General features: G+C 34.2%; 1 long non-coding RNA gene across 2 annotated transcripts; it reads left to right on the forward strand.

Annotated features, from left to right (window-relative positions):
• Positions 1-668: 668 nt before the first annotated feature.
• Positions 669-9,340, forward strand: LOC139906637 (uncharacterized). Of its 2 annotated transcripts, XR_011782277.1 has the most exons (4): positions 669-839; positions 914-2,695; positions 8,322-9,061; positions 9,120-9,340. It is a non-coding gene; the product is annotated as an uncharacterized lncRNA (long non-coding RNA). The 2 variants fall into 2 exon arrangements; XR_011782278.1 differs by lacking the exon at positions 669-839 and having other exon boundaries at positions 1,325-2,695; positions 8,263-9,061.
• The last annotated feature ends 6,125 nt before the right edge of the window (positions 9,341-15,465 follow it).

Here is a 15,465-nt window from a genome sequence, read left to right on the forward strand (position 1 = left end):
ATTTGCAAGTACAAAATCAGAGGATGAGTTACCTTTTATACCCCGAATGTGCTCCTTTTCTCCTCTTAAGTAGTTATATCATTTGTGGCTCGTCAATACAAAAGCAAGCTAGAAGGATTTTTTTTTTTTTCATAATTGAGTATAGATTACTTTTGTATTCTTCGACGAATTACCTTCAATTTCTATCAATAAAATGTTCTTATTAACTTTTTAAGTAGGTCGCAAATTACTGTCAAAGTAGCCAAAATTGATAGTATCAATAAAAAATTGACCGATTTGATTTGAAAGGCCATATCAGGGCCAACATAAGTCTTTAAATCAAATAAAGTTTCTTAACTAAAGCTAAAATTCTTTCATATCCTAACTCATCCCACTCATATGAATACAAAGCCTATAATTGACTCAAATTAGTCATTGAAATTTTGGGTTGAAGGTATATTTTATGTTGTAATAAAATATATTGGGATTTTCTCATTTTCTTGACATTTGTTCAAGATTGTTTTTATGTTGACTGTTATGTATTGTCTTTTATTTACTTTTAGATCATGACGTATGGATTTGTTTTAAATAGATAGTAATGTACCTTGTGTTTTTACGAGTTGGTATATTTTAATAGTCATATGTATGTACATCCTTTTAAATGTAATCCCTTACAGAATATATGTTTTAGTGTATGATTGTACCCCCAATCCAAAGGTGTTCTTATTGACTTTACTCCGGTCCGTTGCTTCCGTCTGTTGGTGGTGTTCGTAGAACATTACATTGACAAACCTCATTTGTGTAAATTGTCATTTTTTCAGTTTTTCACCATTAGAGATATGAAAATTGTCGATATCCTTGTCAGTATACATTTGAAAAAAAAGTATAAGTAACATATTGTCCTCTTATTAATTATTTGTCCTTCTTTACATAGAAAATTCAAACGTATTAGCGAGCATGAAGCACTATAGTTTTATAATGAAAAATCTGTATAAATAGTATATAATTGATAAAAAGAGTCTGGCTTTTTTTAAAAGTTCCATCCGCGTACCAGTGCTCACTTCTAGAGAGTAGATTTAAATTTTTTCGAGCACAAAAGATTACTCCACGCAGATCTTCATTTCCAGAGTCAAAAAATAAAAACTCTTCACCACTAGACAATTTTGTGATATCGTTGAGAAATACGATGTTCCGTCGAGGTTGTGAGAGTGATGGACAAAGACTACTTTTTCTCCTTATGTTGCGCATCGTCCTATTGAATCGTAATTATACATAATAAAGTTTATCGTTAACCTTAAGAAATTCAAGTTCTGATTTCAATTAAGAACTTATTTACTAACATAATGATTATATTAATGAATTATTAGATCTTTGTATTAAAAGTAGAATAAAATACTATATTATAGATGATTTTTTTCATTAAGATTTATTCCAAATATATGTATTGTTGGGGATGAATTTTCCTCGGGATGAACTTTCCTCGCGGTGAACTTGCTTCGGGATGAACTTGTCTTGATGTGAAAAGAGGGATGTGAACTTTCCGGGGTTGAAAAAAGCGCGGCGAACTTCCCATACACGCTCATTCTTCATCCTTCACAACATACCACTTAAATTTTAAATATTGAATTTTCGATTAAAAAGCAAAAATCCCTTCATTTGTAATTTATTTTTACTCCTGTACATCTTGACATCTTTATCAGTGTCGTTGATGTCAATATTGGGCAGCGCTTGATTCACTATTTGTACAAATTCACAAGGATCTTTTTAAATGCAATAGTACATTATTAGAGATTAGAAGATGGTCAACTGACAGTATACCAATAAAAAAACTCACCACAAGATAAACAAAGGCTTTATTTATCACAAACTGATATCTAAACTCCAAAAATGATAATAAAAAAACTTGTCCTAGATAAAGATATTAGTCTTTGGAGAAAATAACTAACACATGCTATTATAATATTATACTAATAGGTTTATGATGTGTAACTCTGCATGATAGATACAATCTATATTATTAGGTAATCATCATATTTATACTAAATTAATTAATAATTTTTGGTTTAACTAATACTTCAAGTATAATACCTGGGCCCTTATTTCTTGGAATGACTCTTCTCTATTTATTAATCATTATTTGCTCACGAAAACTTATCCATAAAAACCATTCTCAGAAAGTTTGTAAACATAACATTAATATAATATTGTTGCTTGATTCTATGCAAATAGTATGAAGCATATTTTAAAAATAATAACTAAGAATTGCGCAACAATAAAACTAATATTCAATTAACCCGAACAAAATTGTGATTTATGAACAGTGAATGGGTAATGACGATAATTAATGAATAGAATAGGTAAGTAATATAGATATAAATTACATATATTGTAACTACTAAATCTAATCGTAATAAGAAAATGAACAGCACATTGTTTTTGTAAAATACATACGCTCGTTTTTAGCGTTCATGTCTTGTACTAAAATATATCTTTATATACATTGTTGGTTGTGGGAAATGTCGAAAAAGAACGAATTTGATTGGTTGAAAAAGATTAAATGAAAAAAGGAATGAAACACGTTGGTGCCCTTGCATCTTCTAAATAAATTTTCCTCAGTATTGTACTAATCATCATCATATCAAAAACTGCTAGGATACGTGCAGCATCATTATACCGAAGAAAACGTGCCTTTTTTCATGGGTTTCTAACAACGGAGGTACTGATGTGTGGAATTATGATTTGGAAAATAAAAGTATATTTTGCCGTTTTTGCCAGTTTCTCGTACTCATCTAGTTCTTTATGACAAGTAATCCGCCACTCCATAATCTCCCATCACATCAACAACTTAAAAGTCTTCAAGAAACACAAGACTCAAGGAGACGAAGGAGAATTAAACGCTTCATCATTCAATTTGGACGTAGCAAAGTTATTAGTGTCTTGTAACATCCCTTTAGATGTTCAGGATCATCCCAATTTCTCCAAGTTTATTAAAAAAATATACTGGAAAAACTTCTCCAGGTCGATGGGTCGTTAACAACTTGGTTGTGGAAGTATGTCAAGGAGTTTCGAATAGAATAGAAGAAGATGTGGAAGAAAAGGATATTTTCGTTGCACTAGATGAGACGAGAGGTCATCAAGGGAGAGCAAATATCATTGTTTATATTTGTGATATATTATAATCATTGTTCTTATTTACACAATTAATATAGAGATGTGTGGCTTTATTTACAATTATCAAACCTAAAATAACTCCCTTTTAGATTTGATCAGTATTTGGGGTTGAGTAACCTCCGATTTCTCAAGTACATACGTCCCCTTTCAACCTTGACAATATACGACCGATGATTTTCACGAATAGAGTCTATAATCCCAATAAAATCCCATTCTCCCTTAATATGATTTCGAACTCGGACCTTTTGTCCAACTTCGAAGGTGAAGATTCCAAGGATAGTTAAGGGGGAAAGGAATAACTGAATCCTACTTCCGTGAATCACATTTCGATGTTGTAATCAATAAGATGGTATCGGAGCTTGAGAGCAAATTTACCACCTATGATACAGGCATCATAGTGGATCTCATTACAATCGTCAATGACAGTGAGGTGGATAACTTTGTCATGGAGTGTATCGCCAAGCATTACAGACTTGATCTTGAGCAGCTCCAGTCAGACAATGCAATGTTCCAGCAATTCAAGGTTAATATTATAATGTTTCATTTTGCATCATATGTTTAAAATTTATGCTTCTCTAGGCAGATATTGACACAGGAGACATGATTTCGTCACGAATAGCTGCAGAGTTGATAAGTCCAGGAGTATTCTGCCTGATGCTAGAGCTATACAAGGTGATCTTGGTCTCAATGTGAAGGGGAGCGGTCATTATCCTCTCTCAGAAGGCTTAAGAACCACATGAGGACCACCATCGGCCAGGAGAGGCTTTCCTCCCTCACCCTCTTGAACGTGGACAGGATAATGGTGGACAAGGTGCTCCATGAAGACATGGACAGTTTGATTGACACCTTTTCGTCAAGGAAAGAGAGGAGAAACTTCTTCTTCTAAGTCATGATAGAGAACACAGGGATTTTTTCTTCATTTATTTCAATTATTTATTTTAAATGTGAGTTAAGAAGAGTAAGACGTATGAACACAATCTGCTATCTTTTCTGGTAGCATTTGTCCTGTTTAAATATCCTACGTTCACCATTGAAAATCAACTGTTCACCCTTGTAAAGCAGGCCGAAAAATGTTCCTGCCATACGGTACTGGTCGTCAAGGTTATAGAAACACACCTAAGATCATATACCATAGTTTTCCCGGCTTCAATTTGCCTCCTACTATGGATCTCAAATCTAAATGGAGAGGGGCAAGGGATGTACCAAGACAGAAAGTGGATCTCAAAGTGAATTAAAAAATATAGACAATTAATAATAACTCAAGCCTGTGCAGCCTCCATTTCACGAAAGCAGATTATATTAATCATTCAGTAGACCAAAGACAGGGTAGTGGCCGTCAATTTAATCCGCAACTGGAACTGACCTCCAACATTCGGGGTACAATATGACAATTTATAAAGTATACCCGTTTCCTCATTAATTTATACGAATGGTCCTTATACAAATATGTATACAAAGTTACCCTACACCATTTACGAATGTAAACTGTATAATTATCAAAGAAATTAGAATAGCTTCTTCTACTTTCGGAAGCCAAAGCATGTGTATGCGAAATAAAGTAAATTAAAGAAATTATTATGAAAGTAACTATTCCATTTGTTACTAATAATTAATCGTGTATATAAGGTAAATAAAATCATTTTTTTAGTAGACATTTATTGTATTCAATTTCTTTTTGGGTCATTTGATAAGTGTCACAAGGTGGCGCTGAAATTTCGTGACGTAACTTTTCATATAGGGCTCTGATAATAAATGTATGCAGAACGTATATAATAAAAAGGAGACACTTTTCTGTCACTTCACCTGTCGGCAGCCATTTTATGTATTCCTAAGTTATTCATAGCAAATCTTAAAATTGAAATTGCAAATCATGTCTTGTGTTGTGTTTGGGTGCAAGAACAAACGTGTTGCTCAGAGAGAATTTTCATTTCATCAATTTCCGAAGGATTCAGAGAGGTGCCGGCAAGTTGAACCTCAAGTTGAAGAACTTTATCCCCAAAGGAGGATTCAAGGATTTGTTGCCAATATTTTGATCCTGAGTGTTTTAATGGAACTTTGGATGTTGTAAGGTTAAGATAAAACGATGTGCCTACGATATTCAAAGCATTTCCTCGCCTCATCTTCAAGAAGATGTAGCTAAAGTAAATTTAAAACACAAGTCCCCATGGAGAGACTTTCCTCATCCCCCAAAGTAGTGAAAACGTCTCCTGAGCCAGCGCTAGATATTAGGTTCCTGCAAACTCAAAATAATTTAGAGTTGGATCATCCCTACTGACTTTCATCAGCTCAAAACATCAAGAAGGAACTCCAATGGCAAAGAGATATGATTTCCTACCTTTCATAAAGATCCCAAAAGTCCAGATGAAAAAGAAAAAAAAGAAAGGTAATAAGTTATCAACCTTAGTTGACGTAGTCAATGAATTCAAGTCCAAGAGATGGATGTCAGAAGATGCAACATCTATTCTTGTAACAATGTCGAACGTACCTAAAAATCTTTTAAAGAGGAGACAACTCAAAAATAATGGACAAGGAAGTCATACAGCTACTCCCCTGAACTTCGAGAAATCGCTTTGACATTATCATTATACTCCGCTAAAGCCTATAATTATGTAAGGAAGACATTCGACATTTACTTACCCAGTCTCAGTACAATTAGAAACTGGTATTTTAATGTAGATAGTGACCCAGGAATCATTCAATCTTCTTTTGATATCCTACCATCTAATGCCAATAAAGTCTGTAAATCTGAAGAAGAAATTCTTGTTAAATTGACCTTAAATGAAATGTCAATATTCAAAAAAAATTTCATTGGAATGGGAAGGGCTTTAATTGATATCTCAACATAGGGCTTAATGAGGAAGAAATTTGTGAAACTGTGCCGGCAACTGAGGTTCTTGTATTCATGGTTGTTTCTTTAAACTCGAATTGGAAAGTTCCGGTGCCTCATTTTTTCATTCATAGTTTGACTGGGTCCGAAAAAGCCAATCTTGTAAAAGAAGGTCTTAGAAGGCTCCATTCTATTAATATAAAAGTGACTTTGTTAACTATTGACGGGCCTATTAGGCACCAAGCAATGTGCAAAGAATTGAGAGGTAATTGCGAACCAGGAGAGATATTTCATACCTATTTCTTTCACACCAGTGATCGCCGCCAAAAAGTATTTATGCTACTAGACACATGCAATTGTATAATGTTTGTTAGGAATACATTTGCATTTCTCAAAGTTATGGTGGATAAAGACGGTAGAAGGGTTGAATGGAAGTACATAGAAGAATTGGAAGAACTTCAAACGTCAGAAGGACTTCTAGCTGCAAATAAACTAAGGAAAAATCACATTAACTTCCATAATATGAAAATGAAAGTATGTGAAAAATAAAACCATTTTTAAACGAAAAATTGATTATGAATGAACTTGTTTATTTCAACAGGTAAACTTGGCTACTCAACTCATTAGTTCATCTGTAACAAATGGGATCGAGTTCTGAAATAAGGATCTTCAATTACCGGATTTTAGAAAGTCTGAAGGAACAGTTGAGTTTCTTAGAATATTTGATAGACTTTTTGATTTCACCAATTGGCAAAAGGATTCAAATCTCCCCTGAGAATAGGAAGTGAAGATTATTGGGAACCAATCGTTCAAGATATGCATTTATATATTTCTGAATTGAAGGATGAATTTGGTAAATCCTTGGTCAAAACGTGTAAAAGGACTGCTTTTGTTGGATTAATGACATCAATTACTTCAATTTGTAGAATATTTGACTCTCTATTTAAATCTAAAAGGATCAAGTATCTTCTAACTTACAAACAATCTCAGGTAGATATTTATACATATTACCTAGTGTATGTGAGTTCTACTTTAATATTATTCCAATTTTTAATTCTGTTTCAGAATCATATAGTCATTCTTTTGTATCATAAGGTCTAATTTGGAAAGCAATAATAATCCAACATTTCCCATGTTTTCCTCCATTTATAAGCAGCTTTTATTTTGACATCATGTCTCTGACAGCGGTGGTATTTGCATAAGGCTGGATGATACAGTGGCTCTCTTCACTACCTCAAAGAACAAGAGGAAACTTTATGATGCAATTTTACTATAAGAATGTAATTTTGGTCATAATGTCTTCACGGATAAAGGTATTGTCATCTCAGCAAAAATGTTCAATATTTTCATGCTTAATTTTATTCAAACAAAAAATGACCAAATTAGACTTGAAAAAAAGAGAACGATGAAAGATAATTCATCTTTAAATAATCAGCGAAAAATAGCCAATCTTATCGAAAAAACTAATAAGATTTGAATCATCTTGAATACATCAGTAGAAAATTCAAGAATGAATGTCAAATAGGCTCTGCTTTTATATATTCGAGGTATATTTTAAATTTAGTATGTATTAATGAAAATTTGATGATAGAAAAATAACCATTTGACTTCATTTCAGACCATTAGATGATACAAAAAAAAAAAAAAATGTCTTAGGTGTTAGGGATGCTTCTTTTGAATGTGAGATTTTAACTTACGGGGGCCAGTCAAAAATCTGGGGTGTCAAATTAAAGGAATATAATTTATTATACCATTTTCAATTTAAAAAATAATTATTTCCTTATTTTTATATATAAATTTTCATTTAGCCAAAAAGTATCAAGTACCCTACTATAGGAGTGTATTTATAATAAATAATTCTTTATATTTTCCTCTACTTATTTATGTACGTTTATTTTTGTTTTGACGGCTCTTGAACACCTACACTTTTAACGCGTAGTCCTTTTAATCATTTATTCATAGTATATTAATATACATAGATATAGATGTATACATAAGATGGCTGACGTCAGCTGAAGGGCGAGTCTCCTTTTTATGATATAGGTTGAGCATCCAGTTATTAATAGGGTTGTTGGAATCCTTGAAAAAGAACGAATTTGATTGGTTGAAAGATATTATATAAAAAAAGGAATAAAACACGTTGGTACGCCTTGCAACTTCTAAACAAATTTTCCTCAGTATTGTACTATTCATCAGCAAAGCAAATTCTCCACACTACTCTCTCACGTGCATCATCATCATGCCAAAAACCACGTGCCTTTTTTCATGGGCTTCTAACAACGGAGGTACTGATGTGTGGAATTATGATTTGGAAAATAAAAGTATATCTTACCGTTTTTGCCAGTTTCTCGTGCCCATCTCGTTCTTTATGACAAGTAATCTGCCACTCCATAATCTCCCATCACATCAACAACTTAAAAGTCTTCAAGAAACACAAGACTCAAGCAGACGAAGGAGAATTAAACGCTTCATCATTCAATTTGGACGTAGCAAAGTTATTTGTGTCGTGTAATATCCCTTTAAATATTCTGGATCATCTCAAAGAGAGTATTTACTGCTTCGTACGAAATTCCCCTCCCTCCATCACCAATTATAACAAGATAAGGAACTTAGTTAAAAGCAGTGGAGTACTAATATCATCACTTCGACGTCTTCAGAGAATATTTAAACAGCCTTGATGATGATTTTGCAGCAACCAGAAGAGCACAAGAAGTAATTAATAATGATTCCTTAAGAGAAGAAGTTGTATTGATATAGGAACATTTTCGTCAAATACCTTTGGCAATAACTGCAATTGAGGAAAATTGCCTCTTCTGAACAGCCTAACCATAGTAGAAAATCTGACTCAATATTTGAAGGAAGAACCATGCAAGACTCAAGTTAAAAGAAGTGCTGCAAAATAATCCTGCCTACACAAAACTAAAGGAACTATCTACAAGTGAAAACTTTGTATACAAAATACTTCAATTGTCAAATGTAATAGTGAGAGAGGCATTAGGATGATGAATATTATCGATACGAAAAGGATGTTCAAACTAAGTACTAAGAAATTGAGGGAATTGTTGATCACCAAATGGAATGAATGTATTAAAATTATTTTTTGCATAATTTGTTACTTAATTGCCTCATTTCAATTTTTTAGATTTCGTGCCAAAGTTATCTATTCATCCTTTATGGTCAGTGGTCACTAATAAGTTATGAGTACACTTCCTGTAATGATGGCTTTAATTTTCTCTAACTAATAATATATTTTGTCTTGCATAAATTTACAGAATATAATATACATTTATAGAGTTATATATTAAATATATACAACAATCCCTCTTTCTTCAAGTGTAAATAAATAAATAATTTAAGTTAAAATTATAAGCAATACTCTTTCAATTAGATTGGAATCGATATTTACTTTCAACTCTTGATCCAGGGACTGATACAATTGCACCACGTTCATATGTAGTTATTATATTTTTGAAGTAATTTCCATGGACATTCAATACATCGATGGGTAATTTATTCAGTTCAAATTTTTGAATAGAGTTGATGATCAAAATAGAGTTTTCTTTTAGATACCTGCATAGTGGCCTCTCTTACCACCTGTGAGGATAGACAGAGGCTCACTGTTGATTTAAGAAAGTTAAATGAGCATGTCCGCAGGCCGGAGCACCCTATCACCTCTCCCAAAAATGCAGTGTCCAACATTCCTCCTAATGCAAAAATTTTTACAACTCTCGACGCCACCTCTGGATATCACCAGATCCCACTTCATCCATCAAGTCAAGATATCACTACCTTCATCACCCCCTGGGGACGCTATAAACACCTTCGTGCCACCATGGGCCTCTCGTCTGCAGGAGACGAATACAACCGCCGGGGAGATGAAGCACTCGCAGGGATAGATAACATGGAAAAGGTTGTTGATGATATCATTTTATACGATAGTTCTATGCATCTTCACGAACAGAACGTAAGGAAACTCCTCGATCGCTGTAGAGACACTGGAATCACTCTCAATCCCAAAAAGTTCCACTATGGTCAAACAGAAGTCAAATTTGCTGGCTTCAGAGTGACAAGCCAAGGCATCCAAGCTGACCCTGAAAAAATAAAAGCCATCGCTCAATTTCCAACACCTAAGAACATCTCAGATCTCTGTTCCTTCTTAGGATTGGTCGAGCAATTAGCAGGATTTTCAGACACGGTTTCAGCAAAATTCATGCCTCTCCGTCCACTCCTCAGCCCCAAAAATCCATACATCTGGACAGAGGATCACCTCAGGGCCTTCGAAGAAGTCAAAAAGTGCTTAGTTTCTCCACCCATACTAACGACTTTTGATCCCAAAAGGGACACAATGATTCAAACGGACGCAAGCAGGCTTAATGGCCTAGGGTATATATTACTTCAGAAGGATGAACAAGATGTCTGGAAGCTTATTGAGTGCGGTAGTCGCTTCGTCACAGAGACAGAGGCACGCTATGCCATGGTTGAGCTAGAGTTGCTCGCTGCTGTCTGGGCACTTCGTAAATGCCATAGTTATCTTTTTGGTCTACCGGAATTTACGCTAATCACAGACCATCAGCCTCTCGTTACAATCATTAACAAAAAAACCTTGACGCCGTAGATAATACAAGAATTCAGAGGCTCAAGAGTTATTTGACCCCTTACGATTTCAAAACAGTTTGGAAGAGAGGCAAGGACAATCGAATGGCTGACGCACTCTCCCGATCACCTGTGGATAAGCCCACCCAAGGGGACGATGACTTCACCCAGGATATGTATGGATCAATCCACACAATAACAGCAAATCTCCTAGACACTCTCAACAACTCAGATATATCTCAAATTGAGTGTGATCCCATCACCCTTGAGAGTATTGCACGTAATCCTATCTTGGAAGAAATCGCTGAAGCATCTCGGAACGATCCCATCTTCCGCCTCTTAAAAGATAACATTTTGGGAAAAATGGATAAACATAATATCAATCCTGTGCTAAAACCATACTCAAAGATTCTTCCCCATCTCACCATTGACGACGATCTCATCCTTTTCGGCGACAGAATCATCATCCCACAATTGAAACGGGATCAAATCCTCCAACGACTACACTCTAGTCATCAGGGGACAGAAAATACATTAAAACGGGCTCGCCAAACCATTTTTTGGCCTGGAATTACAGCTGATATACGTAACATTATTGAAGCTTGTGAAGAATGCCAAACTCGTTGATCAGATCTACCCAAGGAACCTCTGAAATCGGACCGTGCCGCTAGAGATGTTTTCCTGGAGATTGCAACCGATTTTTTGAAGTCAGAGGAAAGCACTATTTAGCAATAGTCGACCGATACTCCAACTTTCTGCTCGTTCACAAATTTTCGTCAGCACCAACATCTAAGTCTCTTATCAGCAGCCTCCTCCACCACATCGCCACCTTCGGTAGACCGTTGAGAATTTTTTCAGACGGAGGACTTCAATTTACAGCAGCAGAAACACAAAACTTCTTCGCTCGCTGGGGTATTGCACATAGATTATCATCACCATACTTCCCTCAATCCAACGGACTAGCAGAATCCGCCTTAAATCAATTAAGGCTCTGCTCCTTAAAACTGGGAATACTGAATCTGAAGCCTTTCAGGAGGGGCTGCTCGAATTAAGAAACACACCTCTACGACATGGCTCACTGTCCCCATCCCAAATCGTCTTTGGAAGACCAATGAGATCAAGACTCCCTGCTCGCAATTTATCACTTGCCGAGGATTGGCAGGAACGCCTCAACGAACACGACCGCCACATCGCCAAGCAACATGAATATGCAAAGAACCACTACAACAAGACATCAAATGAGCTTAAACCCATCCCTATTGGCTCCAAAGTCTGGATCCAGGATCCAACTTCCAAAATATGGGATCGGACAGCCACTGTTCAAGGCAAGAAACAAGATAGAGAATATCTTCTCCTGCTTCCATCGGGCAGAACACTATGTAGAAACCGACGCTTCATCCGGATTCTCCGAACTCGCGAGGACATAATTACAACGCCTCAATGCGAAAGTACGCTCAAGGATAACAGCCAAACTGACGAGCCTTCGAACCTACAACGACCTAAAAGATTAAGATTCGCTCCAATCAAATTTACCCCTTCGGATTGACTCAGGGCTCGAAAGGGGGTGTGAGGATAGACATTAAGAGCTCGGCTCGTGAGCTATCGCCTCATCCCTATTTATACGACGCTCTGACGTCAGAGAACATCTCTGACGATGACTAGGACATTCTATCAGTATTCATGAGTATTATTATTGTGTTATAAGTAAAGAGATGTACACGTGAGAAATTAGAGAATAAATACCTATTAATTACATAAGATTACGTTATATTATTTAATCGATCTTATGGTAATCCCATACCACCTCTTGTGCATTCGACGCTCTTTGGAAAGCAAACTTTCCCATTCTTATGAGGAAATTAGAAACCTCACTGTCTACACAATCTTTCTTGGCTCTTGTTCCACAATCTCCAACAGCTATGACTTCTTCGATATATATTGAATCCACATGACGTTGTATTTGCGTTAATACCGTTGATACTAAATCATTCAGACTATTTTAAATATTCTTCGCCGTTTCGACTATTCCCCATTAATATATACTTCGCATATGTTATTTGCATCATCAAATAATCTTACTTGTGCTTTACATACCAAAGTTTTATATTATGACAAGTAATATATAATTCGGGAATACTTAATTTACTTCATGAAACTCATAAAAACAACTTTCATATTTCTATACTATATATATATTGAGATCTCCTAAATTTTTTCCCTTAAAGTCGCTAATATGATATGTTACACAATGAGTAATCAAGAACTAATGGTGAATACTTTTTCCGTGGCAGTAGATTACTACTAAATTGATAAGTTAAGGTATTATTACGTATATTTGAGATATTAAGTTAAAAAAGTATGATTAAATTAAGAGAATAACTGAAATAACGATGAACTGTTACAAAAAAATATTAGTTAGAAATTTTAATTGAAAATAACATAAAAAGTCAAACAAATTAATAATGAAAAAAGATACGAAATAAAAGTTATTAATATTAAATACCATATTACAAATGGATTCAACAAATTAGTAGCAGCAAATCTAAATTATATATATAAAAATATAATGAGACATTTTTACTAAGAAATAAATGTACTAATTATTAATAGAAATAAAATCCGTCTTCATCCAATCATACTTCAAAAACACTTAAAATACTTATAATTATCTTAAATAAATTCTACATCTACATATTCGAATCCATGGAGCATAACCAAGTGTTTACCCGAAGAAACGGATGTTAGACAAACATTTTGCACACCATTAGAAGCTAAAAAACCCTTTGAGACCATGCAGACAGTTGTTCTTCATTGTTTGTAAATCCAGATACAACTTAACTTACAACTGCGAAAATCAGGGCTTGTATTTTTGATGAGACGAAAATACGAAAACTCTTCCGATATGTTCTCCAAGAGTTAGGACCAAAACCAGATAGAAAAAAATCGAAGAAAGATACTTCAAACTTGATTATTCTGTTCAAGAGGCAGAATCGACTCCTTCCTTGCAAAAGAGATGAAATGATTGCAATATTGAAGAGATCCATTCACAATGAGAAGGGAATTCCAATATTTCAAATACAATTATTATTTACTTTATTTGAATTTGTACAAAGCACGGTATTATATAGAAATATTAATTATTATGAAGTATGACGTCGTTATCGTTACATTGAAATAGTAAATATTATTCAAATAATTTATTGAAGTATTATAACGTATGCTTATTAAAGTAAGTTAAATAAGTATTGGTAAATTAAAAAAAAAATACAACTAGAAAAACAATTATATTAATTATAACTTGAAGTCATAAGAAGAGAATCAGACAAATTTAAAAGGACAAGTGATTCAATAAAGAAATTATGAATATGAAATAAAACAAATAGATTATATAATCTATAAACTACCCACCCTAATAATAACCTCCCTTTACTAAACAATAAACTCCTAAGAATAGATACAACCACACGGCATGAACAAAGTATCAAGCCGGTGCTTCAAGCATATATATTCTTATAGTGCTCTGGGAGTAATAGTATATAATAAAATATTCATGCAGTACAAAACAAATCTTTAACATCAGTCCTTCCAATGTAGTTTATTAAGTATAAGGATATTTGCTTCGTTAAAAATGTAGATGGTACACTTTTTAGATTTTTTTTTCTTTAGGGAGTTGATGAGATTGATTTCAATGAATCCAAGGCATTTATATACTTTTCCCGAATGAAATTTATATTCAATATATGGAGGAGGCTTCAAACTAACATCTTTATCCGCATAATTCAAAATGAAGGGTCCACAAATTGAGAGATATGCATTTTCATCGAAAATGGCAGAAATTGGCAACTTTTCCTTGATATTTTTCACTATCATCATTGGCTTGACATCTTCTTTCCCAGATTTAGACAATTTTATGTTGGTTATTTGATACACACCCCGTTGAGGCTCGGATTTCAAGGAGGATGTCGAAGATTTATTATTTTTAGATTCACTTTTTATACATGAGGATTCAAAGTCCACGGCGGAACGAGCTGGTGGATCGATTTTAGACAATATAGCCGCATACTCTTCTAGATAGATTGTTAGTTTGGATTCCAGCTGAAGACTCTTTAATTCTTCAATGGATTTGATAAGAGAAGACATTTTATTTTTATGAAAGTCTAATTGGTTTTTCAAAGATGAGACTTCATTTTTTAATCTATAATTAAGTTCCGAATCACAATTATTATCACAGTCATGGTCTGAATTGTTCGTTGAAAGATGTTGTTGACTCTTTAGAGCCTTTATTTCCGCCTTGAGATACAAATTTTCCTCTTGAGTAGTAAATAAAGCATTATGCAATTGGATATCTTTCTTTACAAATGGGATTTGGTCACTTAAAGACTTTATTTCCAGAGTCAAGTTCTTGATTTCTTCGAGTTGTCCATCAGAAAATGAATTTTGGAAGGTGTCCACATGGCTTTCACATATATAAGAATTTGTCGCTAAGGAACTGAGCCTGTCTCTTAGAGGATCTAAGTCATCATAAGAATCTGAGCAACTCGACATGATTCACTCTCAAACAGGAACTATATTATTAGTTATATTTTTTCAAAACAAGATACAAAATAAACTAGCTACAAATGTTAATATTGTTAAACTTATGTAGCAGCAATTCCCTTCTTAAGATATATAGTAATCCTCCCTTCCCTCTGATTTACTAGTGAGAGTACACGGCCTAGGACTAATAAATTAAAAAGGGGAGACTTATGTCTATACTTATCAAGTTCTCACTTATTTTGATGATTTACAACTAAAATTATGATACCTCGTTGACACAAAAATGTATCTAGGAAAACGCGCCTTCGAAAAATTGGTCTTGTGATAGTTTGAACTTGAATTACTTGCCTTTGGAAAAT

This window comes from Lepeophtheirus salmonis, chromosome 11 (assembly GCF_016086655.4).
Source record: "Lepeophtheirus salmonis chromosome 11, UVic_Lsal_1.4, whole genome shotgun sequence".
NCBI classification, from domain to species: Eukaryota; Metazoa; Arthropoda; class Copepoda; order Siphonostomatoida; family Caligidae; genus Lepeophtheirus; species Lepeophtheirus salmonis.